Source organism: Pongo abelii, chromosome 1 (assembly GCF_028885655.2).
Source record: "Pongo abelii isolate AG06213 chromosome 1, NHGRI_mPonAbe1-v2.0_pri, whole genome shotgun sequence".
NCBI classification, from domain to species: domain Eukaryota; kingdom Metazoa; phylum Chordata; class Mammalia; order Primates; family Hominidae; genus Pongo; species Pongo abelii.
In genome coordinates, this window is record NC_071985.2 from 189242345 (window position 1) to 189269902 (window position 27558).

Genomic DNA, 27558 nt, shown 5'->3' on the forward strand with positions numbered 1-27558 from the left:
ATATAGCAGTAGTTAACTGGAACATCTTACAAATCCATTTTTTTCTTTTTTCTTTTTTATTTATTTTTTGAGACAGAGTCTTGCTCTGTCACATAGGCTGGAGTGCAGTGGTGCAATATTGGCTCACTGCAACATCCACCTGCTAGGTTCAAGCGATTCTCCTGCCTCAGCCTCCCAAGTAGCTGGGATTACAGGCGCACACCACCACAACTGGCTAATTTTTGTATTTTTAGTAGAGGTGGGGTTTCACCATGTTGGCCAGGCTGGTCTTGAACTCCTGTCCTCAACTAATCTGCCCACTTCGGCCTTCCAAAGTGCTGGGATTACAGGAGTGAGCCACTTTTTCTTTTTTTTTAAAAAAAAGGCTGGGTGCAGTGGCTCACACCTGTAATCCCAGCACTTTGGGAGGCTGAGGTAGGAGGATCACTTGATGCCAGGAGTTCAAGACCAGCCTGAGCAACATAGTAAGACCTGTCTCTATGGGGGAAAAAAAAAAGGCCAGGCATGGTGGTAGTGGTGCACACCTGTAGTACCAGCTACTTGGGAGGCTGAGATGGGATAATTGCTTGAGCCCAGGAGTTCGAGGTTTCAGTGAGCTATGATTATATCACTGCACTCTAGCCAGGGCAACAGAGCAAGATTCTGTCTTAAAAAGAAAGAAAGAAAGAAATAAAAGAAAGAGACAACCCAATAGAAAAATCAGTAGAAAACTTAAGCACTTCACAAATGAAGAAATCCAATAAACATAGGAAAAGTTAGCCAACCCCATTTGTAATCAGGAACATGCAAATTAAAACCACAATGAGATACACTCAACAAAATGACACCATTTTTAAAGTCTGACATTTGAAGAGTTGGTGAAGAGGTGGAGTAATAGGAATTTCCTTCACCTGGATCCTCTTGAAAGCAGAGTCTGAGACAAGGATTAATGTGGTAGTGCTTTCTTTGGGATGTGCCAGCTCAGGGCAGTGAGGGTGAGGGAGGAAGAGAAGTGAAGCAGAGGAAGATACAATACAATGTTATTGTGCTGATTGCTGCTTTGCAGCAAGCTTCCAAGAGACACAGCAGGTTGTTCATTAAATGTGGTCATGCTTCAAGTGGGAAGAGTTGCAAGGGGCAATGAGAAGGGAGGCAAATTTATCTTCCTGGTTTCCTCCCTTTTCCTGTTCCCATTAGTCAAGGTTTGCATCACATGGAGCTATTCCTCTGTGCATCCAGACATCTCCCATGGGCTTCTGGCTGCCTCCATGGTGTGGGTTTCATCCAAATCTGAATGTAGACAGGTGACCAGGTGCAGTTTGGGTGCTTAGAAAGAGAAAAGAAGGCAGTTAGAGGAATCTGAGAAGGCACATGAAGTTTCTGTCATAATAAGATTCTCATACACTGCTGATGGAATACAGAATTGGTGCAACCACTTTGGGGAAAGGTTTGGCAGTACCTGGTAAAGTTGAAAATGTAATACCCTACAACCTAGCAACTCTACTCCTAGGTTCATGACTTTTAGAAATTTTGTGTACAGATTTACAGAACCAGATCAAATAAACTAAAATGTTAATATCAGCATGTTTTGTTGTAGACAAAAACTAAAGGTAATTCAGGTGCCCATCAAAGGGAGAATGAGCAAATAAATTGTTGTTTGTTCTCACCATACACATGAGGAAAAAAATGTTTCATAATTTACAGAAAATAGAGAAAAAGATGTCAGTCTGAAGGAGCTTGGTTAATATGGACCTTGAACAAAATAGCATTCTCAGAGGATTGTTAAATTGGCAAGGCAAATCCAAACATTGTCTAGAAGAGAAAATGACGGAGTTCAAGGACTCTACTTGGCTGGCCTTAATGACAATTTATCCCTATGTTAGAAACATTTATTAGACCCTGGTCTAATAATATTTGTATTTGACCCTGGTCAAATAATAATATTTGAATACCTGGTTCAAATAAGTATTCTTTCTTATAAGTCAAATTTACATACAACAGGAATGGTAGCAAATTCAACTGTGATTTTTACAAAACCACATATATTGTGATTTTATTCTAGCCGTGAAAAAAATGTGTGCCCTCCTTAGTAAAGAACACTACTGTACATTCCAGAAAATGCCAAAGACAAAGTATTGAGAATTGAGAATTGAGACCTATACTCTTGTGTTGGTAGCTTACTAAGATAACTAGAAACAAAGTTACATGAGGAATCATAATTATACTGGGAATAATAGTTTTGTGTGTATGTGACAATAACTAGTGTGTGTGTGTGTGTGTGTGTGTGTGTGTGTGTGTGTGTGTGTGCATTTTGTCCTCTCTCTAAAGTTCTTTTCCTCTCTATGCCAATTTGTGACCATTCTGGGCAAGGCTGAACAAGAATATGTTTGTGTGTGTGTGTGTACTATGTGTGCACAAAATTGGTGTAGAGGGGAAGAAAAACTTAGAGAGAGGACAAAATGCTTAATGTTCTCACCCAAGAAATGATAAATGTATGATGTGATGGATATGCTAATTACCCTAATTTGATCATTATACAACATGTACCTGTATCAAAACATCCCATTGTGCCCCATAAATATATACAATTGTTATGTGTCAGTTTAAACAAGTAAATAAGAGGGGAAAAAATCTCAAGAATCTGAAAATACTTTATTCAGGTGCAGGGCTGATAATTCCTCTTTTCTGGGGGGTGGGGGGGACAGAGTCTCACTCTGTCGCCCAGGCTGGAGTGCAGTAATGTGATCTCGGCTCACTGCAACCTCTGCCTCCCAGGTTCAGGTGATTCTCCTGCCTTAGCTTCCTGAGTAGCTGGGACTACAGGCATGAACCACAATGCCAGACTAATTTTTTGTATTTTTAGTAGAGACGAGGTTTCACCATGTTAGCCAGGCTGGTCTTGAACTCCTGACCTCAAGTCATCTGCCTGCCTCAGCCTCTCAAAGCACTGGCAGTACAGGCATGAGCCACCGCACCCCACCTTGATAATTCTTCTTGAAGGTAAGAAGAATACAGAGTAGTTATAACCTGGTGAGCAATGCGAGAAGCCTTGTCCACTGACTGGTCAGTCTGGAGCAGTGACTGGGGTCCCAAGTGAGATTCCATTTCAATTGCTCTGTTTTTCATAACTTATAGACACTGTTCCAGGGTTTCTTGACATTATAAATAAAGAAGAAGACGGCCTTCTGAGAAGTCAGATTGTTTTTTAGCACAAAGACTATTTTAATCTCTCAGGCTTGGAACCCTAGTCCCAAGGCTTGTGATAATGCCAATATTTGTAAAAGCATACTTTAGAAATTTCAGAAAGTCATTTATTATGTCTGTTGCAGGAAATAGTGCTGGTTCGTGAAATATGCTTGTTAATATTTACTGAAGTCACTAAGTGAGAAGAAGCAGTTCCCTCTGTCTTTCTTCCCACAGTTGCTTATATTAACTATGTCCCTGGCAGCTTCTAGACACACAGTGCAAAGCTGTCTGTCTTCCCCTGGGTGGGCAGAAGGGAATGGGGAAGGGATGGTGGCAGAGATGGAGACCTCTTGTCGATGACAAAGGAATGGAAGGGGAGAGAGATGGAACAGACACTCATTGGCAATGGCAACAGAACGAGGCTAGCCACAATGGTGGCATCAAAAGGCAATGAGGATGAGGAGAGGGGATGTTGATAGGGACAGAGATCAGAAAGGCGACAAGAGTTAGAAGGGGAATTAGCGGAAGGGAGGAGGAGATAAAACATAAACGAGATGAAGATGGGTACACATGGGGTGAGGATGGTACGGGGAGATGATGGTAGGGACATGATGAGAATGACAGCAGAAATGGGCCTGAATGTTTGTTTGGACGGATGGGGAAGGAGAATGGGAAGAGATGTGAGTTATAGATGAACGGAATGAAAATAAGGGTAGAACGAGAACTGAGCATGTTGCAATGGGCATGGAGAAAAGACTCACTTATTCCTTCTTTCTCAAATATTGGGTGGGGGGGCAGCTACTGCATGCCAGGAACTATTCTAACAGCTGGGGATACAGTGGCAAATAAGACTAAGTCTCTTCCCTCATGAAACTTTTGTGGTAGTAAGGAAAACAGAAAATAAATTTGCTATATTATGAGAAGTGCTACAAATGACAGTAAAGGAGAAAAAAAGTAAAGCAAAAGAGAGTGATGAAGAACATCATTCTAGAAGGGTGGTCAGAAAAGACTTCTACAAAGAGCAGACACTGGAGCCGAGGGAAGTGAAACCGGAAGCCAGGCAGGTGCCTTAGGAAGGGCTCCCCAGGGGAGTGCAGTGGTGCTCAGGTCCCTCCCAGCCAGGGCCAGCCTCTGTGCTTGGGAAATGGATCTCCTCCTCTCTCAACACAAGGATTCAGTTCCTTAAATATTTCTCTTCTCTTGTCTCTCTTTTCCTTCTCTACTGGATCGATCTCAGAAATACACAGAAAAAATCTGCTGTTATTTACCATATCCTTGAAAAAAAATAATCTCATGGGCCAGGCACAGTAGCTCATGCCTGTAATCCCAGCACTTTGGGAGGCCGAGGTGGGTGGATCACCTGAGGTCAGGAGTTGGAGACCAGCCTGGCCAACATGATGAAACCCTGTCCTACTTAAAATACAAAAATTAGCCAGGTGTGATGGCAGGCACCTGAAGTCCCAGCTACTTGGGAGGCTGAGGTTGGAGAATCGCTTGAACCTGGGAAGCAGAGGTTGCGGTGAGCCAAGATCGCACCATTGCACTCCATCCTGGGCAACGGAGCGAGACTCTGTCTCAAAAAAAAAAAAAAAAAAAAGAAGAAGAAGAAGAAGAAACCTCTCATGATCCTAACTTTCCCTCCAGCTCACACCCATCTTACTATACCTTTTTTACAGCAAAATTTCTTGAAAGAATTGTCTACCCAACTACTCCAATTCCTCTGTCCTTTCTCTCTTGAACATGTTACAAAAAGCTTTTGCTCACACCATTTCCTGACACTGCTCTTGTCACCATCATTAATGACCTTCCTCTTATTAAATCTTATTCACTCAATTCTCAGACCTCTGCTTACTTGATCTTTGACACAGCTGATCACTTCCTCCTCCTTCAAACACCTATTTCTCTAGGCTTCTGGGATGCTACGTTTTCCGATTTTCCTCCTATATGACTACCTCTTCCTTCTCCAGGTCTTCTCTCCAGCCTCTTAATGTCAGAGGCTCTGGGGGCTCCTGGGCCTCATCTATTTTCTATTCACATTCATATCCTTGGTGCCCACATCTACTCTTGTGGTTTTATCTCTTTTTATTTATGATTTTTGTTATTATTATTTTACAGACAAGGTCTTGCTCTGTCACCCATGCTGGGGTGCAGTGGTGTGATCATAGCTCTCTGCAGCCTCGAACTCCCGGGCATCCTCTTGCCTCAGCCTCCCCAGTGGCTAGGACTACAGACATGTGCCATCATGCTGGCCTATTTATTTATTTACTTTTTGTAGAGACAGGATCTTGCTATGTTGCCCAGGCTGGTCTCAAACTCCTGGCCTCAAGGGATCCTCTCACCCCTCCCAAAGTTCTGGGATTACAGGCATGAGCCACTGCGGCTGGCCCACTCTTGTGGTTTTAAATACCACCCACACACTGATGACTCACAAATGTGCAGCTCCAGCTCAGATCAGTCCCCTGAATCCAGACTCTTAAGACCTGACTGGATTTCTAAGGGGCATTTCCATTAACACATCTAAAACTGTCCTCCTTATCTTCCCACCCAAACCCACACTTCCCACTATCTTCCCATCTCAGTGCAACTCCTTCCTTCCAGTTGCTCAGGCAAAAAACAAAAAAAAATCTGGGTTCCTTTCTTTTTTCTCTCCCCACACATCCAAATCCATCAACAAGTCCTGTTGTATCCGCCTTCAAAATATGTTCAGAATCTTACCAATTCTCACCACCTCCATCATTACCACCCAAGTCCAAGTCACCATCACCACTTGCCCAGTCATGATTGTCCCCCCGTCCCCCCCCAAAAAAAAACAGTAGGAGGAAGAGGAGGAGGGAAAGGGCAGCCCAGGTGGCAGAGGGGAGCAACAGTGTGATGGGGGTGGAGGGGAAGCTCAAGGTAGTTAACTACTACTGGAGCAGACAGCAGGTAGCCAAGAGTGAGAAGAGCTATGCTGAGGTGGTGTCAGGAACCAGAACGTGGGAAGTCTGGAATGCCACCTTAGGAGCTTGGATTTATGCTGAGCCGACGAGGACCCATAGAAACCTCACCAGATTGGCTTCAGCATGGAAAATGGGTTGAGGAAGTAGAGACTGGGAAGCCCAATAGGAGGCAGTTGTGACCTGCCAATTGTAACAGTGACTAGGACAAGGGAGGTGGCCATGAAAGTGGAGAGAAGTGAGCAAATTCAAGCTTTTGAGGAAGTGGAGCCAACAGGACTGTTGGTTGTAGGCAGGGTCATAGGAGAGAAAGGCTTGAGCTTGGGGCCTGAGTGGATGAAGATGCTTTTCACTGACACAGGGAAGGCTGGAGAAGGAAGGGTTCATGGGGGAGATAAGGAATCAATTTTGGACTTAGTGAATTTAAGTACCTGAAAGAGTTCATGGTTGGATATAAAGGCCTAGAGCTAAGGAGCCAAGGGTGAGCTGGGAAGATATTTAGAAGTAACCTAAGTGTAGATGGTGACTGAAACCATAGGAGGGGTGAGCTGTGGAGAAGGATAGAAAAGACCCAGCTCAGAGCTCCAACAACACAAACATTTCCAGGAAGAAGAACCTTGAGGAAGTCAGGAAGGGAGAGGAGTAAGAAGTGGAAGGGAACCAGCTATTGGAGAATACAGTTGACTTCTGCCGAGAGGGTCACAGCTGACCATGAACCACGCCCACTGGATTTATCACAGTGATGCTCATTGGTGACCTCCAGAGGAGCGGTTAGGACGTGATGGTGTCTGAAGTTGCAGGGAGTTGACGAGTAAGAGGTGAGGAAGAGGTTTGACCGCAGGGCTGAATTAACATCTTTAAAAGATTATGGTTTCCATCCTCCTACAAGTAATACAAAGTGAGTTTTTTTATTTTCAACATAACATAAAAATATATAAATGTTAAAATTAAAATAAACTTTCTAAATTATTTTAATGGCAGTTAACTTACCTGCAAATTTGTATTAAAAATAACTGTCCTTCCCCTTCTCCCATTCAATAACGCTTATTTGCTGTGTTGTCCTTCTTTGTTGGTGCCTCAAGCATGTGCTTTGTTTGTCTACTTGGTAATCTTGTAGGGTTTGGCTCTGATAAAGACAAGGGAGGTGGGAGGCTCACTGGAGCCCAGGAGTTCAAAGCTACAGCAAGCTGTGATCATGCCCCTGCACTCCAGCCTGGGCAACAGAGCAAAGCCCTGTCTCAAAAAAAAAAAAAAAGACAAGGGAAAAGGGAGAGGTGAGAATGCGGGGTAGGATGGTTTTTCAGCCATAAAAAATAAGGAAATCATGTCTTTTACTGCAACATGGGTGGAACTGGAGGCTATTATCCTAAGTGAAACACCTCAGACACAGAAAAACAAATACCACGTGTTCTGTCTTATAAGTGGGAGCTAAATAATGTGTACACATGGAAGTAGAGTGTGGAATGACAGACAATGGAAATTTGGAAGGGCGAGAGGGTGGAGGGGGGTGGATGATGAGAAATCACTTAATGGGTTCAATGTATGTTACTCCAACCATGGATCCACCACAAGCCCTGACTTCACCACTATACAAAATATCAATGTAACAAAATTACACATGTGCCCCATAAATGCAAACAAATTTAAAAAATCACTTAAAAAATTAAAAAGGAGGTTTGGTAGAGGGAGATTTGGGGACTTTTTAAAATAATGGAGGCTTTATCATGTTTATAGGCTACAGACAAGAACTAATTGACTTAGAGACTAAAATGCAAGAAAGAAGGATGAATCAATAAAACCAGAGGGTCAAAGGTGGGGGGAATGCAGAGCACAGAAGGGACGGGCTGAGGGTGCGGCATCCAGATTCTGCTCTCTCCTACCCATGGGCTACTGGAGGCAAAAGACACACACTGAGCACAGCGGCCAAAGAGACAGGCATCGCTGAGGCTGGGGCAGGAGCAGATGCTAAGGCTGGACAAGAGCAGGGAAAAGAGAAAGAGGAAGTTGGCACCTTTTGGATTGGAACATGGCATCCTGACCCAGATCACAGGGTGATTTCCCACCAAAGCAGTGAGGGGTAAAAAACAGACTCCATCTTTCCGTCAGCATCCCCCAAGGTGAGGACTAGGGTGATATGGTATGGGTGTTCATCCCCTCCAAATCTCAGTTGAAATGTGATCCCCAGTGTTGGAGGTGGGGCCTAGTGGGAGGTGTTTAGGTCTCAGGGGCAGATCCCTCATGAATGGCTTTGTGCTGTCCTTGCAATAATGAGTGATTTCTCGCTGAGTTACGAGAGATCTGCTTGTTTAAAAGAGTGTGGCGCCTCCCATCTTCTCTCTCTCTCTCTCTCTCTCTCTCTCTCGCCATGTGACACACTGGCTCCCCTCCGCCTTCCACAGCAATTGTAAGCTCCCTGAGGCCTCCCCAGAAGCAGATGCTTCCTGACAGCCTGCAGAACCATAAGCCAAAATAAACCTCTTTTCTTTATTAGTTACCCAGCCTCAGGTATTTCCTCATAGCAAAGCAAGAACAGACTAATACATAAAGGGAGAAGGAAAGCTAGCTAGACTGGGGTGGACCGCTCTGGCCAAGGCCTCCTGCCCAGGAAAGCCCTCCTCCCATGCCAAGCCCCCACCCCTATCCTGCCAGGGAGTGTCCTATCCATCTCCTGGTAGGATGTGAGGACTGGAAGACCCTGTCCTGAAATGTCTCCCACCCAGACCTGCCTCAGTTTGTAGACTTTTACTTCTCCACATGAGTGATCATTAAAATACACATTTCTGTGGGGGGAGGGGGTCAGGTCCTGACCTCTGAGAGGAGGCATGTGGCTGGGGGAGGGGAATAAAGGCAGAAAGCAGAGGTAAGGATTCTAAGGCCACTCGGCTAGTGATGTCACCAGTGGTGACCCCAGAAAGTCTATGTAAAAGGGCACAGGGTCACAACTGTGTTACAACAGGGGATGGGCCAGGGGACAAACTATTTTTACTCAGATTAGGCATTTTCTGCCTGGCTTGGGGGAGAATGAGGAAGTGTGTTGAGTGTCTAAACTCTCCACAAGCTTCCGTTTGGTGCCACTCTGGAGAAAACATAACCCCAGCCTGTGGCCCTGGAGAATCATGCTGGGAGAGCAAGGGTTAAAGCTTCCTGTGAGGGCAGGGGCCAGCCCTCCTGTGAGGCCAGAATGTTCCAGTCCAGACTGAGGCAGGCAGCTTGGGAAAAACTGCCCACCACCTAATGAATCAGATACCACATTAGCTTGAGATCAAGGCCAAGGCCGAAGGGCAGGGGAAGGGAGGAGGCTGCTGACAGAGAAGCTTGGTTCTCTCTGCCCCAGTAACAGGGAGGTGGTGGGGGCTACATAGTAACTGCAAGGCCCTGCCCTAGGAGCTCTCCTGCTCACCCCACTCCTGGCTGGTACGTCCTCACTGCGGTGAGATTTTTCCCGTAAAGAGGGACCTCAAAGTGAGGTGCTCATGACTCAGAACCTGGAATGAGACGCTGATGAAAGGGGCCGGGCGCAGTGGCTCATGCCTGTAATCCCAGCACTTTGAAAGGTGGGCAGATCACTTGAAGTCAGGAGTTTGAGACAGCCTGAACAACATGGTGAGACCCCATCTCTGCCAAAAATACAAAAATTACCCACGCATGGTGACATGCACCTGTAATCCTAGCTACTCAGGTGGCTGAGGCAGGAGAATCGCTTGAACCCAGGGGGCGGAGGTGGTAGTGAGCCGAGATCACACCACTGCACTCCAGCCTGGGTGACAAAGCAAACTCTGTCTCAAAAAGAGAAAGAAAAAAAAAAAGTACTGAGGAAAGGGCTTGTCCTGTCCTTCTCATGCCCAGATGGGGAAGAAAGGTCAGTGCTGCCTGAGGTTCAAAGAACTCAGGCTTGTGCTTGGAAACACAGACCCTCTCGGTTCTGCTCCTCCCAGCCTCTCCTGTCCTGGTCTGTCCCACCCCCACCTAATTCTGATCTGGCCCCAGGTTATCCCCACCCTTCCCCCATGAGGTCAGGGTGGCATTGGCTCACCGTTGGTGCTCTGCCCTGGTCAGTGCACCCTGCCCCAGTCGCTGTGACAGTGAGCTGCTCCTTCTCTAAATAATCACATATTCTCAACCAAATGTGGTCAACTCCTTCAGGAAGTTCTGCACCCTCTCTGGGGTACAAAGGTCCATCCCACCAGCCTCAAACAGAAACCAATTATGTGGTATAATTTATGCTCCAGTGCTCCCTGTGGGTCCAGGCTGAAGACAGTATCCACACACTTGCTTAGCTTTCTTCCTCTGTCCTATCCTGTTTCTCTCCCACCTCTTCTTCTGAGAGGACTCCTCTCATAAATCACTGGAACAAGAATATTCATGTCAGACTCTGTTCTCTGGAACCTGACCTAAGAGCCTTCCTCATGTCACTCATAACCAGTATCGCCCAAGATGCTACATCAACCACAACACATTGTCTCAAAATTCAGCTTTATCTAGTACCTAATACCTTGTGATACATCCCTTTCTGTTTAAACAGAGTATTGCAGATTCTGTTGTCTGCAAAACCGAGAACCTTGACCAATAAAATGATTCACACCAGAAATGGTTGCAGCAATCATCACTCAAGGGAGTGGTAGTCTGACCTAGAAGGGGACTTCTTGACCCAGTTGAGTTTGAAGGCAATGAAGATTCTAATAGCATTAGAGGATTAGACATTATATATTGTTTGTTTTTAAAAATAATATAATAAAAAATGAGCTCAACACTCATCCCAAGAGTTAAATGTTATCGATCACTTAGTTCTATCCATGCCTCCTCCGAGAGGTAACCACTATTTGAGAATGTCATCTATATAGATGCCTAAATGAAATATTGTTTTGTTTTGCTTGTTTTTGATCTTTATAAAAAGAGTGCTCTTCAAGACTTGCTTTATTGCTCAAAATTATGTTACTAAGATTATCCATGTTGTGGCATGAATAGGAGTATCATTCATTTTTACTGCTGTGTCATATTCCATGTGTGAGTACACCACAGTCTATCCACTCTGTAGTCACCAGGCATTTGAATGGTTCTTTTATTTGTGTTCTTACATACAGTGCTACTGGCTACACTCCTGTCAGATGTCTTCTGATGTACCTGTGCAAGAATTTCTCCTGGGTATATACCCAAGAGTCGAATATCTGGGTATGTGATTGTTCAATAACACAAGATAATGACAAATTGTTTTTTCAGAGTGGATATTCAATTTATACACCAACCATTAATGTATAAGAGATCTCACTGACCAATATTCTCTTTAGAAAGTTGGCCAGGCATGGTGGCTCTTGCCTGAAATCCCAGCACTCTGGGAGGCTGAGGTGGGAGGATTGCTTGAGCCCAGGAGTTCAAGACCAGCCTAGGCAACATATCAAGATCCCATCTCTTAAAAAAAAAAAAAAAAAAAAAAAAAGGAAAGTATTATCATACCCCTTAATTTTTTGTTTTTTTTTGGGGAGGGTGTTTTGTTTGTTTGTTTTGAGGAAAGGTCTCACTCTGTTGTCCAGGCTGGTGTACAGTGGTGCAATCATGGCTCACCGCAGCCTTGACCTCGCAGCTCAAGCAGTCCTCCCACCTCAGTCTCCCAAGCAGCTGAGAACACAGGTTCATACCACTATGCCTAGCTATTTTTTAAGTTTTTTTGTAGAGACGGGGGTCTCACTGTATTGCCCAGGCTGGCCTGGAACTTCTGAGTTCAAGTGATTTTCCCACCTCGGCCTCCCAAAGTGCTGGGATTATAGGTGTGAGCCATAGCGCCCAGCCCATACTTCTTAGTTTTTGCCAATTGAATGGATGTAAATGGTATCTTATTCTAGACTTAACTACATTTCCCTGATTATTAATAAAGTTGAGTATTTTCCATCCATTTACTGCCCATTCATGTTTCCTTTTCTGAAGGAAATTTGCAAATTTTTCTATTGAATTACTTCTATATTTCTTACTATTTTATAGGCATTATCTGCACATACTAGATACTGTTTGTTGATTACATATGTTATAAATATCTTCTTTGCTTGTGGCATGTATTTTTATTTCTTCTAATGTGTAATAAATAAACAGAAGTAATATAGCTATTAAGGATTATTTTAGGCTGGGCGCAGTGGCTCACGCCTGTAATTACAACACTTTGGGAGGCCAAGGCAGGAGATCACTTGAGGCCACAAGTTCGAGACCAGCCTGGGCAACATGGTGAAACCCTGTCTCTACTAAAAATACAAAAATTAGCCTGGCGTGGTGGTGCTCAACTGTAATCCCAGCTACTCGGGAGGCTGAGGCATGAGAATCACTTGAATCTGGGAGGCAGAGGTTGCAATGAGCCTACATCACACCACTGCACTTCAGCCTGGGCGACAGAAGGAGACTCTGTCTCAAAAAAAAAAAAAAAAGGATTATTTTGATTCATATTATGAATACTATTATGCCAACAATTTTATGATATAATATAATCACTAGTATTCTGGCTTGTATTACTTAAATTGTCATAAACATCTCTCTCTTTTTTTTTTTTTTTAGATGGAGTCTCGCTCTGTCGCCCAGGCTGGAGTGCAGTGGCGTGATCTTGGCTCACTGCAACCTCCGCCTCCCAGGTTCAAGTGATTCTCCTGCCTCAAGTTCCTGAGTAGCTGAGATTACAGGCTTGCACCACCACGCCCGGCTAATTTTTGGTATTTTTAGTAGAGACGGGGTTTCACCGTGTTGGCCAGGCTGGTCTCGAACTCCTGACCTTGTGATCCGCCCGCCTCAGCCTCCCAAAGTGCTGAGACTACAGGTGTGAGCCACCATACCCAGCCTACAAACATCTCTTGACCTTAAAACAATATAAAGTTCTTCTAAAGATACCTAGTTAGCACACTTTCTCATTAAAATTGCATTAACTTTCAATCTATTTCCATATTTATTTGAAAGTTCTTATTGTTTTTGTGCACATGATTAGCAGCTTTCAAATAATCATTAATTATTATAGCATTTTACCCATGAAATATTAAATATACACGTATACCTCAAATGACTAATAGAATTTCGGCATATAAAGCAAAGGACATTTTCATGAACCTGTATCTTGAATGGTTACCTATATGTGAAGGTGAATATTCAGATATTAACAACAAATTCACGTAACATGGATTGGTTCATTTACTGATATTGTTATGTTGATCAGATATGACAGAAATCAACACAGTCATGATCATGGATCACACACAGGTTCAGGGATGTCACAAATGATACTGAAGAAGGTATTTGGCTATTTAACCTTGTAAGGGCTAGAGCCAAAGTCATCGTTGAATAGCAGATGTGAGCCAAATACTAAGTCCACAGCTAACCTTTAATGCATCCCTAATATGAAATTCTTCACAGTCTACATCATAAAATTATTTATATCTAGGCTTCTCTATGGATTTGCATAGAAAGTGTCTAGAATGATAACAGACAAATGTTGAAGATAATTGTTGGGGGTAGCAGCATTTGGGGCAGTTGAAAAAACTTTTTCAGTACTTTCTGTATTAGTTATTATAATAAGCATATATCTTTTTATGAGAATTTAGTTAAGAATCTTTCCACAGTAACAATATCAATAATTACATATACATAACAATAAATTTTACTGGTTTTTCGCTTGTTGCCATGTTTAGCATATTACACCTTCCTTGTTTCCCAGCTAACTTATCTCATTTATTTTTTCATTTGGCTGAAGTGCTTCCTCTGGCAGTTAGTTTAGGGAGGCTACATAGGCAGTTGTGCTAGGTATTCTCCATGTGCCTCTTTTGGTCCACTTTCCACTCTACTCTGGCCCCGCACTGCCCTGCTGCCCCGTGGTCCTGCTAACCTTGTGAATTGCACTCAGTCCTCCCTGCTTCCTAACAGCACTCAATCCAGAGTTGGCTCTGGCTTCCCTAATCCCTTCTCAGAGGCATCCAACACAAGCACAAACTCAAGTCTCTCTTACTAAGATGGTCCCAAGATTCATGCAGTCTTCCTGCTGCAGCAAGCCAGATAAACTTAACTTTTATTAACTATAGGTATGGCCCTCACGGTCTTTTTGCTGATAGATTTTGACATACTATACAAACTCATTCTTCCTGAATCTATGGTTGAAGAAAATAAAATTGCCCATAAAAAGCAGAATGTTATTGTTCTCAAGCTGTGTCTAAACCCCATAAGCAGAGTCAGAATATACCCAAGTGATTATTTTAAAAAAAGAAATCAGATGACAGCTGCCCAAATCTAATGATTAATGATTTCTGGAGCAGCCCAGCTGGAGAGTACTCCCAATATCATAGAAGAAGCAGCTTGCTTCTTTCCTTTCTTACAATACGCCTATGAAAAATGTCAAATATAAGAGAAACTTAGGTTGCATCTGACATAAAGATCTGACTTAGTAACAGCACTTAATGATTGGCATCTATATGATTTTTTTCCATTTTATTGGGGTATAATTTAGATACAGTAATATGTACAAATCAACTTTAAATACATATACTGCCATGTACTCACAACCCAGATCAAGAGTAGAACAATTCCAACACCTCAGAGGACTCTCTCCTGTCCCCTGCAAGTTAATATCACTCCCTTGGTTAACCCAGTCTGGCCTCTACACTATAGGTTAGTTGCACCAGTTTTCAAACTTCATATAATTGCAGTCATACAGTGTGTATTCTTTTGTATCTGACCTCTTTTTTTCTTTCAATCAAAATTATGCAAGGTTCACCCATGTTGTTTTATTATCAGTACTTTGTTCTTTCTTATTGCCATGTAATATTCCACTGGATGAGTACAACACAATGTATCCACCCATTCTTCTGCTGGTGTACATTGGGTTGTTCCAGTGTAAGCTATCATGAATAAAGCTACTATGAACATTCTCGTACTTGTCTTCTGCTAGACAGAAGCATTCATTTCTGTTGAGGATATAGCCAGGAATAGAATTGTTGGTCACAGAGCGTACGCATGTTTAGCTTTAGTAAACACTGCCAAAGTTTTCCAAAGTGGCTGTATCAGTTTACATTCTCACCAGCAATGTAAGAGGGTCCTCGTTTTTTCCCATCCTTGACATGGAGATACTTTATTTATTTATTTATTTATTTATGTATTTATTTATTTATTTATTTTTTGAGACAGGTTCTTGCTCTGTCACTCAGGCTGGAGTACAGTGGTGTGATCATGCATCACTGCAGCCTCGAACTCCTGGCCTCCTCATATCACCTCAGCTTCCTGAGTAGCTGGCACTATAGGCATGCACCACTACACACGGCTTTTTAAAAAATTTATTTTATTTTATTTTTTGTAAAGATAGGGTCTTGTTTTGTTCCCCAGGCTGATCTGGAACTCCTGGCTCCAAACGATCCTCCCTCCTTGGCCTCCCAAAGTGTTGGGACTACAGCATGAGCCAGGGCACTCATCAATATGATTTTTAAAGGACTGAGAAATAATGCTCTGATTTTAAATTTGAGGGGTTTGTGTAGATAGATATAGATATAGATACAGATATAGGCATAATATAAAATAAGAGATGCCTGACTATTTGTATATTTGATCTTAATAAAATAAAAATAAGTTATCTAAATTCTGTTTTAGAGTTAAAAATACATTCAATCACAATTTTGATCATTTCTCTTGGGGAAAGAAAGACTGACAACATCAAGTGTTTGGAAAGCATGTGGAACTTTTTGAGACAACGGGTGTTGGTGACACAGTGCAGGCAAACCCCAAATTGGGGCTTATCCCAGGGAGGTTCTTGGCTTCACTCAGGAAAGAATTCAAGAGCAAGCCAGTGGTAGAAGAAAACAGCTTTACTGAGGTGGCAGTGTGGTGGTACACCTCTGTGACAGCTCCTGCAGAGCAGGGCTAACCCATGGGCAGTGTATACACAGTAGCAGCTCAGGGCAGTTCTGCAGTTATATTTATACCCTTTTTTTTGAGACAGAGTTTGCTCTGTCACCCAGGCTAGAGTGCTGTGGTGCGATCTCAGCTCACTGCAACCTCCACCTCCCAGGTTCAAGTGTTTCTCCTGCCTCAGCCTCCCAAGTAGCTGGGATTACAGGCACCCGCCACCACACCTGGCTAATTTTTGTATTTTTGGTAGCAATGGGATTTCACCACGTTGGCCAGGCTGGTCTCGAACTCCTGACCTCAAGTGATCCGCCCACCTGGAAATCCCAAAGTGCTGGAATTACAGGCATGAGCCACTGTGCCCAGCCTATACCCATTTTTAATTACATGCAAATTAAGGGGCAGATTATACAGAAATGTCTAGAAAAAAGGTGATAACTTTCAAGTTGTCAGGTCATTGGCAAGGAAAGAGGTGGTAACTTCAGGGTGTTGCCATGGCAATGGTAAACTGACATGGCACTGGTGGGCATGTCTTAGGGAGAGGTGATTTTGCCTCTTCCCTGTTTCAGCTGGTCCTCAATCTGGTCCAGAGTCTGAGTCTCACCTCCAGAGTTGAGTCCTGCCTCCTACCTCATTCCCCCCTCAGAAATTAGATACTCCTCTTTAATCTTAAAGGGACTACAGAAGGTTGGAGGTCTACCTCCTGTAACTGTTTCCTGCTGAGTTTATGGATGTTGGTCCTGTCTAGCCCTGGAGAAACAGAAATCTCTGGATACTTGATCTGAGGGGCCCAGAGGCAGGACACTTTCATTCTCCAGGTCAGTAGACGGGTCGAGTTGGAAGCCTTGTGCAAGGATTGTCTTTACCTGGAACTGTTGTAATATAGAAGACAAACTTTACTAAGAGGTTAAACAAGCAAGGGCCAAAGATTAGTAATAACAAGACAGCTATCAAAGGTCCTAGGAGAGGTAAAAGCCAGGTGAAGCTTGGGAAGGCACTTTTGATAGCTAGCCAGATACAGTTGGGATTAATGCCCTGGTTATAGTTACGTAACCAGGTAGCTTGCTCACAGATCTTTTGAATGTTAACTTAAATTGCCCAGAGTTGTTGATATATGTGCAACAGATTTCATTAATAACTGCACAGACCCTACCTTGTTCAGCTAGTAGATAATCCAATGCTAGTCTGTTATTGAGAATTACATTTGCCAAAAAGTCTAGGGACTCTTGAATCCCCTTTAATGCCTGACCTCTATTGGTGGCTAAAGATTCTAGGATTTAAGTCAAGTTCTTTAGGGTTCTTTAGGGTTCACATTCTTTAGGGTTCTTTAGGGTTGACTAAGGTTGAGTAGGTAAGCAAAGCCCCCCCCAGGGTGCTGCTAGTCCTATTGCTGCCCAAATTCCTTCCAATTGAATTAATCCAATTGCTCACTTACTTCTGGTGTTCCTGGGTCTTATGGGGTTACAGATCATGACCCCTGGAGGGGCAAGGGTGGCCAACGTACGTTCATCTGTATTCCAAGTTTCATTCTTTTTTTGAGACAGAGTTTTACTCTGTCACCCAGGCTGGAGTGCAATGGCGTGATCTCGGTTCACTGAAACCTCTGCCTCCCAGGTTCAAGAGATTCACCTGCCTCAGCCTCCCGAGTAGCTGGGATTACAGGTACTCGCCACCACGCCCGGGTAATTTTTGTATTTTTAGTAGATGGGGTTTCACCATGTTGGCCAGGCTGGTCTCTAACTCCTGACCTCAAGTGATCCACCTGGCTCGGCCTCCTAAAGTGCTGGGATTACAAGTGTGTCACCATACCCAGCCTATTCCAAGTTTTTTGTATACAGAAGGCTGCTCCTAAAAGAACAGGTGGCTTCCTGGAGAGTCAGGAGTGGTTATGGGGTGTGACTTCTTCCCACTCATGGCCACAAACAAAATGAGCTTGGTGGGGTACACAAACAGAGGCCCTACGGGGTGTGATATTTTTCCTTTGCTGCCAAGTTGGGTCTCTAGAGGAGATATTTTCCCCCTGTTCTAATGGGAGTGGTCAAACAATCTTGTTTTCCAGAAGGAACAGTGCTCCCACCTTCCCACATTAGGCAGTTGTTTTTCCCTTGTATGTTCTGATCCAGGAGAAGGCACCATATATGGTCTCCTCACTGACAAGTGGAATCCCATTTACCTCACTGCAGCCTGGGGAACTTGGCAACTAGATTTGGATCAGAGTATCACAGGGAAATGTCTGCTTTTGTGTCATTAACACAACAGTGGGTGCAAAAGATAGAATCATTAGTGCATTGGAGATATAGATACCCAACTTCCCAGGTCAAGGTAATAGTGGCAGGAGTTGGGGGGTGGTATTCAGATGGAATCGGAGGGGAATCAGGAGGAGAGTTTCACTTAATAAATAGGGATTTGGGTATTTGGGGATCACTATGGTTAGTTAGGAGGTCTGGAGAGATGGCTGTGATATTTTCTGGGTAGGCCAGAAGGTAGAACTGTGTACCCTGGGAATATTGATAACAAATCCAGCAACCATGAAGATGACTCCCTGAGGCTGTAATTTTTGAAATATTTACTATAGGGTTATGTTCCCACCTGCACTGGATCAGGGTAATGAGGAAATCAAACAGGATTAATAGAGACAACATGGTGTCCAGTTGGGCCTTAGAGTGGCCTCTACACCCAACAAGGACAAAAGAGGTGTTTCCCAAGAGGTTGGCTAAAGCAACAGAAAAGAAGGATTACAATCAGGAAGAAGAGAAAAATTATTGCTCCTATTCCCACCTGCAGCATCATGTTACCACCTCTGGCTGAGTGTTGATTCTTTTAAATAGGTAGCAGAGGTCCTCCAAAGGCTCACAGACGTAGGTCACGGGGGCCTCCTTTTGTGCTGCAACTCATAAGAAACAGGTTTAACCTGGACAGGTGTACCAAACCAGTTACTCCCTGAAGTTTAACAGCCGTAGGTGTACTCAACAACACCTGATACGGCCCCTTCCATTCATGTGTAATTGATCGTTGGCGGATTCTTCTTTCCAAGTTTTTACTAAGACTAAGTCTCCTGGTTGATTGTGGAGGTTAACTATTTCCTTCGTTGAAGGGAGCGGTATTTTGTCTCCACAGGCTTGGAGGGCCTTTTGAACCTGGCCTAAGTTGATAATATGGGTGAGCATTCTATGTGTCTCTTCATCAAACAGGAGCTCTGAAGTTAAAAAGGGCCTCCCTGGAGCTTGCAGTGAGCCGAGATAGCGCCACTGCACTCCAGCCTGTGACTGAGCGAGACTCCGTCTCGGGAAAAAAAAAAAAAAAAAAAAAAAAAAAGGGCCTCCCATAAGTCATTTCAAATGGACTGTTTTACTGTTCCCTTTGGAGTCATCCTTACATATAAAACGGCGATGGGAGGCTGGGCACGGTGGCTCACGCCTGTAATCCCAGCACTTTGAGAGGCCGAGGCGGGTGGATCACAAGGTCAGGAGTTCAAGACCAGCCTGACCAACATGGTGAAACCCCATCTCTACTAAAAATACAAAAATTAGCTGGGCTTGGTGATGCCTGCCTGTAGTCTCAGCTACTCGGAAGCCTGAGGCAAGAAAATCGCTTGAACCTGGGAGGTGGAGGTTTCAGTGAGCCGAGATCGTGCCACTGCACTCCAGCTTGGGCAACAGAGCAAGACTCCGTCTCAAAAACAAAAACAAAAAAAAGGTGATGGTTAGGAGAGAAACCCAGGCCTCCGAGGTCTCCTAACAGAGCTCTGCTAATGTCCTTTCAAAAATATTAGCTTTTTCTACCTTCCCCAAGGATTGAGGTCTCCAGGAGGAGTGAAGATGATATGTAATGCTTAAGGCTCAGGACACCTGCTGGGTCACTTTAGCTGTAGGAGGGTCCATTATCACTCTGCAGACTTTTAGGTAATCCAAATCTTGGGATTATCTCTTTAAGTAGGAATTGGCACTTCTAATGCCTTTTCTGTTCTTGTGGGGAAAGCCTCTATCCACTTGGTGAAAGTGTCTATAAATACTAGCAAATATTTCAGTCCCCTGTATGGTGGCATCTGAGTAAAATCTATTTGCCAGTCTTCCCTATGGTATGTTCCTTGATGTTGTACAGGACTGAGTAGGGATAAGGGTATGGGCAGCTCCCTGGGTCATTACCGGCATAAAGTTCACAGGCCCTGGTGACCCACTTTACAGTCTGGAATAATTTCTTTCCCAAGAAGATTTGAGAAACTAATTTGAATAGGGAGTTCTGTCCCAAATGTGAGGAGTCATGGGAATACTTAATTATTTTCCATTGCTCAGCCTCAGGGAGAAAGAGTTTGTTGTTTTCTAGCAACCATCCTGAGGGATCCTTTTGTAAGCTTGTCTATTCTGCCCACTTAATTTCCTCAGGAGTATAGTATGGTGCTGCTGACACGGGTGGAGTACCTGGCATTAATGCAGTGAATGGGAATACTGGTGTTTCCTTAGCTGTGGCTTTAGCTGCTCTGTCTGCTGGAGCATTTCCTCAAATAAGCGAGGTGTCTCCCCTTTGGTGTACCCTGCAGTGACTAACTGCTACCTCCTTTTCCCAAAGGAAAAGGACAGCATCTAAAAGTTCCAGGATCTCTGAGTGATGTTGTATGGGGGATCCCTTAGCTGTTAATGTTCTCCTTTCTTTTCATGTGGAAGCATAAGCATGAAGCACCAGGAACCCATATTTGGAATTAGTAAGTATATTGACTGTTAAGTCCTTTCCCAATTGGAGGGCCCTAATTAAAGCAATTAATTCCAGTTTTTGAATGGAAGTCTAGGGAGGCAAAGCTTTTGTCTCAATGATCTCTTGTTGGCTAACCACTGCATAACCTGTCTTCCTTACCCCTCTTGCATAAAGCTACTCCCATCTGTAAACCACCCAACACTGGGGTTAGGCAGGGGCTCATCTTTGAGATCAGGCCTGCTAGAGTAGGTCTGTTCTATGGTTTCCACGCAGGAGTGAATGAGTTGGGGATCTGTTTCTTGGGACATGAAGCCCATCAAGAGGATAGCAGGGTTTAAAACTTGACATACTTTTAAAGTAACAGCTGGATGTCAAGCAGAAGGGCCTGATATTTAAGTAAGTGACCTCCTGTTAGCCATTGGTATCCTTTTGTCTCTAAGATTCCCTATACTTGGTGGTGGGTCATGACATCTAATTGTTGTCCCAAGGTAAACTTACTGGCTTCTTCTACCAATAGAGCAGTGGTGGCCACAGCTTGCAAGCATCCTGGCCATGCAGCTGCCACCTGGTCTAGCTGTTAGAAAAGTAAGCCACTGGCCTGGGACTATTCTCGAGCCTTTGAGTTAGGATGCCCAAAACCATCCCTTATTTTTCAGCCACATAAAGGGTGAAAGGTTTTTTCTAAGTTAGGGAGTCCCAAAGCAGGAGCTGTTCCCAGCTTTTCTTTTAGTGTGAAGAATGCCTGTTAGCAGGTTCCATCCCAATTCAAAGGCTCATGATCACTCCCCTTTAGAGCTTCACAGAGTGGCTTTGCTCTAAGCTCAAACCCAGGAATCCAGATCAGGATTCCCAAAAAGGCTATTACTTGCTTCTTAGTCTGAGGGGCTGGAGTGCTGGGATGGTCTCTTTTTGCTTTTGGGCAAAAGTCCTTGTCCCAGGAGTGAGCACATACCCCCAATATTTAGCCTTTTGCACAGAGATCTGGGCCTTGTTGGGGGAAACCCACTATCCTCGCTTTCCTGGAAAATTAAGGAGCTGGATTTTGTTCCTGTCAGTCTTCCCTAGTGAGGCTGGAGAGTAATAGGTCATCTACATATTGAAGAGGGATCCATTAGTTAACTGTAGTTCCCTTAACTCCTTGGCCAATGCATTGCAGAAGAGATGGAGACTGTCTCTAAAACCTTGAGGAAAGGACTGTCCAGGTAAGCTGAGATGCGGCATGAGTGTCTGGATCAGTCCACTTAAAAGCAAAAATATAGTGAGAGTCTGGGTGTAAAGTTATACAAAAGAAAGCATCCTTACCATGAACCAATGAGCATCTTCAGAGACATGGGTAAATATTCGCAAGGATTGGGAACTATTGGGTGGACTGAGACTACTGTCTCATTAACTGCCCTCTGATCCTGAACAAATCTATATTCCCCATTTGGTTTCTTTACAGGTAAAAAAAGGGTGTTACATGGGGACTGGCACAGGATTGTAGGAATCCAAACTTTAGGAACTTTGTTATTAGGATCTGGATATTCTTCTGAGCCTTGGGTCTCAAAGGATATTGTGTCTTCCACATGTAATTAACATTGGGTTTTAAAATAACCCAGAATGGGGGTACATTAACAGCTCTAGCAGGAACTTCCACGACCCAAACAGAGGGGTCTACTTGAGAAGCAATATGTGGTGGGAAGAGCGTCTCCTTATCTGTGTTGAGGTAAGCACTTAGAGCTAGAAGTGTCCATTCCCAGCCTGTTGCCTTCTTATGAGGCACTTGAAATTGAACTGTGGCCTGTAATTGAGAAAGTAATTCTCTCCCCAGTAGAGGGATAGGACACTCAGGCATAAGTAAAAACCTGTGGGAAAATGTATGGTCTTCCAGGGTGCAACCAAGGGGGTGGATAAATCTCCTAATTTTTGGCTGGCCATCAATCCCCATTACTGTACAAGAGCAGGAAGACAGTGGCCCTGAGAAATGGGTTACAACTGAGTAGGCTGCTCCCATGTCCATTAAGAACCCAGTATTTTTGCCTGCCGTGTCCAGGGTTACCAAAGACTCCTCTATGGAGATGGTAAGGTGTCCAGTAGGAGTCGTAGAGGACCATAGGCCCCATCAGTCCTCTGCTTTCTTGGCCATTATGGATCTGGGTGTCTCAGACTCCCCTTTAAGCCTAGGACAGTCCTTCTTCCAGTAGCCTTCTTGTTTACAGAAGGCACACTGGGCCAGGCACGGTGGTTCATACCTGTAATCCCAGCACTTTGGGAGGCTGAGGCAGGTGGATCATGAGGTCAGGAGATCAAGACCATCCTGGCTAACATGGTGAAACCCTGTCTCTACTAAAAATACGAAAAATTAGCCAGGTGTGGTGGCACACACCTGTAGTCCCAGCTACTTGGGAGGCTGAGGCGGGAGAATTGCTTGAACCCAGGAGGCAGAGGTTGCAGTGAGCCGAGATCAGGCCACTGCATTCCCTGCATTCCAGCCTGGGTGGCAGAGTGAGACTCCATCTCAAAAAAAAAAAAAAAAAAAAAAGCCAGGCGCGGTGGCTCACACCTGTAATCCCAGCACTCTGGGAGGCCGAGGCAGGCGGTTCATGAGGTCAGGAGACTGAGACCATCCTGGCTAACACGGTGAAACCCCGTCTCTACTAAAAATACAAAGAAATTAGCCGGGCATGGTGGTGAGCGCCTGTAGTCCCAGCTACTTGGGAGGCTGTGGCAGGAGAATGGCATGAACTTGGGAGGTGGAGCTTGCGGTGAGCTGAGATCACACCACTGCACTCCAGCCCGGGTGACAGAGCAAGACTCTGTCTCAAAAAAAAAAAAAAAAGACACACTGGTTTGATTTTGGCCTAGAGTCCAGCAGCGGTGGGACTCTCATCTAAGCATCCCAGACACTGATCTTCCCACATTTTCCTGGGGTGGGTAGCCCTGAAGCAGCAGAGGGCCTAAAGCAGCCACTAACAATTGTGCTTTTTTGGCCAACTTTTTGGCTTTTGCCTCTTCGTCTGCCTTGTCCCTATTGTTGTAAACCCTAAAAGCAATGTCTAAGGGTTGGCTCATGGGGGCCCCATTGCTACCTTTTGTAGCTGCCTCTTGATGTCAGGGGCAGATTGAGTGATAAAATGCACACCCAGAAGAACCCACCCTTTTGGGAAGTCTGGGTCTGCATTAGCATATTTTCTGAGTGCCCCAAGCAAATGGCCCTGAAATAGAGCAGGGTTTTCATCTTTGTCCTGAGTTATTTCTCCCACCTTGTCATAATTGACTGGCTTAAGCACACACTTTTTCATGTGAAACAAATTAGCCTGTGATTTCTGCATTTAAGATCCTGAGAACCTGTCTAGTAATCCAATTGAGAGCCTAGATCTGGAACTGCATCTCCTCCCACACAATATGGCATGGCCTGGGTTGTGAGTGGCTACTCCATCTGCATGTTCACGGGCAGTATCTAGAATTCTTTGTTTTTCCTCTACAGTACAAGTGGATAGTAATATTTGCATGTCATGCCAAGTTAAATCAAAGAATACGGTCAACTTAACAAACTCCTCTGTAAACTTCCCAGGATCCTCTAAAACACAACCAAATTTTTCCTTGTATAAAGCCAAATCAAACATGAAAAAGGCACATATCTTGTGGTTGTTCCTCCATGCCTGTCAGCTACCTCTCACAATGGACACAGGTCTAATTTTGGCGGCCGATATGGGGCCCGACTCCTGGTAGTACTGGTTGGGTTTACTTCCTCCGGCAGTAGGGGATATGGGCCAGGGCCTGTTAGGTAAAGGGGAGGGATGCCTGCTGACTTTGAGGTGGAATTCTGCACTAGAGAAGTGGTGTCCCCCCCACCCCAGAACTAGGGGACTGGAGAGGCTTCAAAGAGGGGACACAGGCCTCATGGGGGAACAGCTAAGAGAGGGTCATCTACAATACCTGATGTGCTTCTGGGTGGCTGGGAGTATCATGAGCCAGACACGTTCTACAGCTAGCCCTCAAGGTCCTGGTAGATGGCCAGAAAAGCCTGCACATAAGGAACTTCTTCCCATTTTCCTTCCTTTTTACAAAACAAATTCTAATTGTGCAATATAACACAAAGAATAGTGAGGCCGGGTGCAGTGGCTCACACCTGTAATCCTAGCACTTTGGGAGGCCGAGGCAGGCAGATCACTTGAGGTTAGGAGTTCGAGACCAGCCTGGCCAACATGGTGAAACCCCATCTCTACTAAAAATACAAAAAATTAGTCGGTCACGGTAGCCTGCACCTGTAATCCCAGCTACTTGGGAGGCTGAGGCAGGAGAATCGCTTGAACCAGGAGGCAGAGGTTGTGGCAAGTCGAGATCTTGCCGCTGCACTCCAGCCTGGGCAACAGAGTGAGACTCTGTCTCAAAAAAAAAAAAAAAAAATCCTGCCTAGGCCACATCTGTTGGCTTGCCAATTTGTATTGAACCTAAACATTGTTGCAACAGAAAATAAATTTTTTCTTTTTCAATTTGTCTAATTTGAATTTACTCCATTTGCCTAAAAGACACCCTCACGTCAAGTCCTTCAGGATGCTCGCTGCTACCCCGTGTCTAGTAAGGCTCTCTATGGGGGTTTTAGTGACCTAAGCTTAGCAAATCCCTAGTTACTTTTCCCTTTTAAATTCCCACTTTCTACAAAGAAGGTGTAAATATAGATAGCAAGGTGTTAACAAAAGTGGATTATAAGCTGCAAATGGGCAGTAGAATGTTGGCCTAAATTCCACAGAGAGTGAGGGTTAGGCAGAGAGAGACTAAACAAATGGTGACAGTGGAAGGGAGGAAGGGCAGGGGTAAATAGCATTGCCCAAGGGGAGACCTCAGGGGCCTTGACTGCCAGAGAACCTACCTAGTAGGAGAGACACCAAAAACAATGTTCAGGTGGCCACTTTTCTACTGCTGTTGGTGGCTGTCCACCAGGGGCCTGGGAACTCCCAGTCCCCTTCAACCAAGAGGGCTTGAGCAAGGCAGTTACGCAGTTGTAAGAGAGCACACAGGAAGAGGTCCGCAAGTGGCTATTAGGAAAATAATAACTTCTAACTTCAGAGCAGAAAAAGGCAAGACCAAGATTCCCCTAAGGGAGGAATAGCTTTTTCTACCTTACCTGAGGATTGAGGTCTCCAAGAGTGAAGACGACAGGTAATGCCTAAGGCTCAGGAAGCCTGCTGGGTCACTTTAGCTGTGAAGGAGGGTCTGTTATCACTGAGCAGACTTCTAGGTAACCCAAACCTTGCAATGATCTCTTTAAGTAAGAATTTGGACACTTCTGATGCCTTTTTCTGTTCTTGTGGGGAAAGCCTCTATCCACTCAATGAAAGAGGGAATGTCAATGCCGAAAACCCCAGAGCATTTTCAGCAATACCAATGCTGAAAAACCTGGAGTGCCTGAGTTTCAGCCAACAAGGGTCCCCTCACCAAATGCTGAAAACCCCAGGGCACCAGGGGGGTGGCCAACAGCAAACCTCAGGCCAAGTTGGAGGTCACAGAACAACACAACAGGAGGCCTTGCACAGCCAAATGTCCTGCCTTAAATCATTCCCCAAATATAGTCAATAGAAAATCAAAATGAAAACAAAGACTGCCAACAAAACATACATCTTAGGACTGAAAATAAAACGACTGGTGGAGCAATAAAATGGAGTCAGAGGGGAAACAATCAGGGAAAAGGGTGACAAGGACAAGGAAGTGTTTAAGGGTATCCAAATGATGAGGGACTTTTAACTGACCTCTTAGCCAAAGGCTTTAATTCCTTAGCTTACCTGATGTTATTGGGTGGGGGCGGGCAAAACACTCACCCATCCACAGGAGTCAAAATGGTGCTGACCAATCTTCCACATGGCACCCAGGTGAAGGTCTCTTCAGGATCCCCCAGCTTGGATGCGCTCAGCTGCCATGGTGGGAGGGTCCCACGTGAGGACTGATAACCCACCAGCCTGCCGAATCCCACATGAGGCAGCAGCAGTATGGCCACTTGCCTGTCTGCTTGGCTGTACCACCTGCCAGGGAAAACGATGGCTCTAAAAAGAGCCTTTGGTTAGTGTTACAACTCTTGCAGCCTCCATCACTGACTGCTTCTTTGTTTCTTGCCATCTCTCCATTTGTCATCTTAACGATAACTGTCACTTGCCATCTCTTGGTGTCTCTCACTGTCTTGCCAACTGCCGTCTCTCATTACCACCTTGCCAACTGCCATTTCTTTCTCCGTCTGTCATGCTGTTGTCTTCTCTCTTCTGCCCCATGTTTGGTGCCATGTTGCTGCAAGGCAGGTGAACCCCAAACTGGGGCCTAGCCCAAGAAGATTCTTGGTTTTGCTTGGGAAAGAATTGAAGAGTGAGCTGGTGGTAGAAGAAAACAGCTTTTTTTTTTTTTTTTTTTTTTTTTGAGACGGAGTCTCACTCTGTCACCCGGGCTGGGGTGTAATGGTGCGATCTCAGCTCACTGCAACCTCCGCCTCCTGGGTTCAAGCAATCCTCATGCCTTAGCCTGCTGAGTAGCTGGGATTACAGGTGCACACCACCACGCCTGGCTAATTTTTGTATTTTTAGCAGAGACAGAGTTTTACCATGTTGGCCAGGCTGGTCTCAAACTCCTGACCTCAAGTGATCTGCCCACCTTGGCTTCCCAAAGTGGTGGGATTATAGGTGTGAGCCACTGTGGCCGGCCAAGAAAACAGCTTTATTGAGGAGGCAGTGTAGTGTTGGGGCTCTGTGACTGCTCCTGCAGAGCAGGGCTACCCCATAGGTGGTGTGTAGAGAGTAGCAGCTCAGGGCAGCTCAGCAGTCATATTTATGCCCACTTTTAATTACATGCAAATTAGGGGTGGATTATGCAAAAATTTCTAGAACAGGGGTGGTAACTTCCCGGTTGTCGGGTCATTGCCATAGAAAGGGTTGGTATCCAGTTGTTGCCATGGCAA

At 44.7% G+C, this 27558-nt stretch overlaps 1 long non-coding RNA gene across 2 annotated transcripts in view; it reads right to left on the reverse strand.

Moving 5' to 3' along the window:
• Positions 1-636: 636 nt before the first annotated feature.
• LOC129047385 (uncharacterized) overlaps positions 637-27558 on the reverse strand; it is a 29779-nt gene continuing 2857 nt past the window's right edge. The window contains exons 2-4 of one of the 2 annotated variants that reach the window (XR_008515318.2): positions 26438-26953; positions 16651-16822; positions 637-1305 (exon numbers count right to left, since the gene is read on the reverse strand). This is a non-coding gene — a long non-coding RNA (uncharacterized LOC129047385). The remainder of the gene's footprint in view (positions 1306-16650; positions 16823-26437; positions 26954-27558) is intronic. The other variant, XR_656961.4, reaches the window with a different exon arrangement.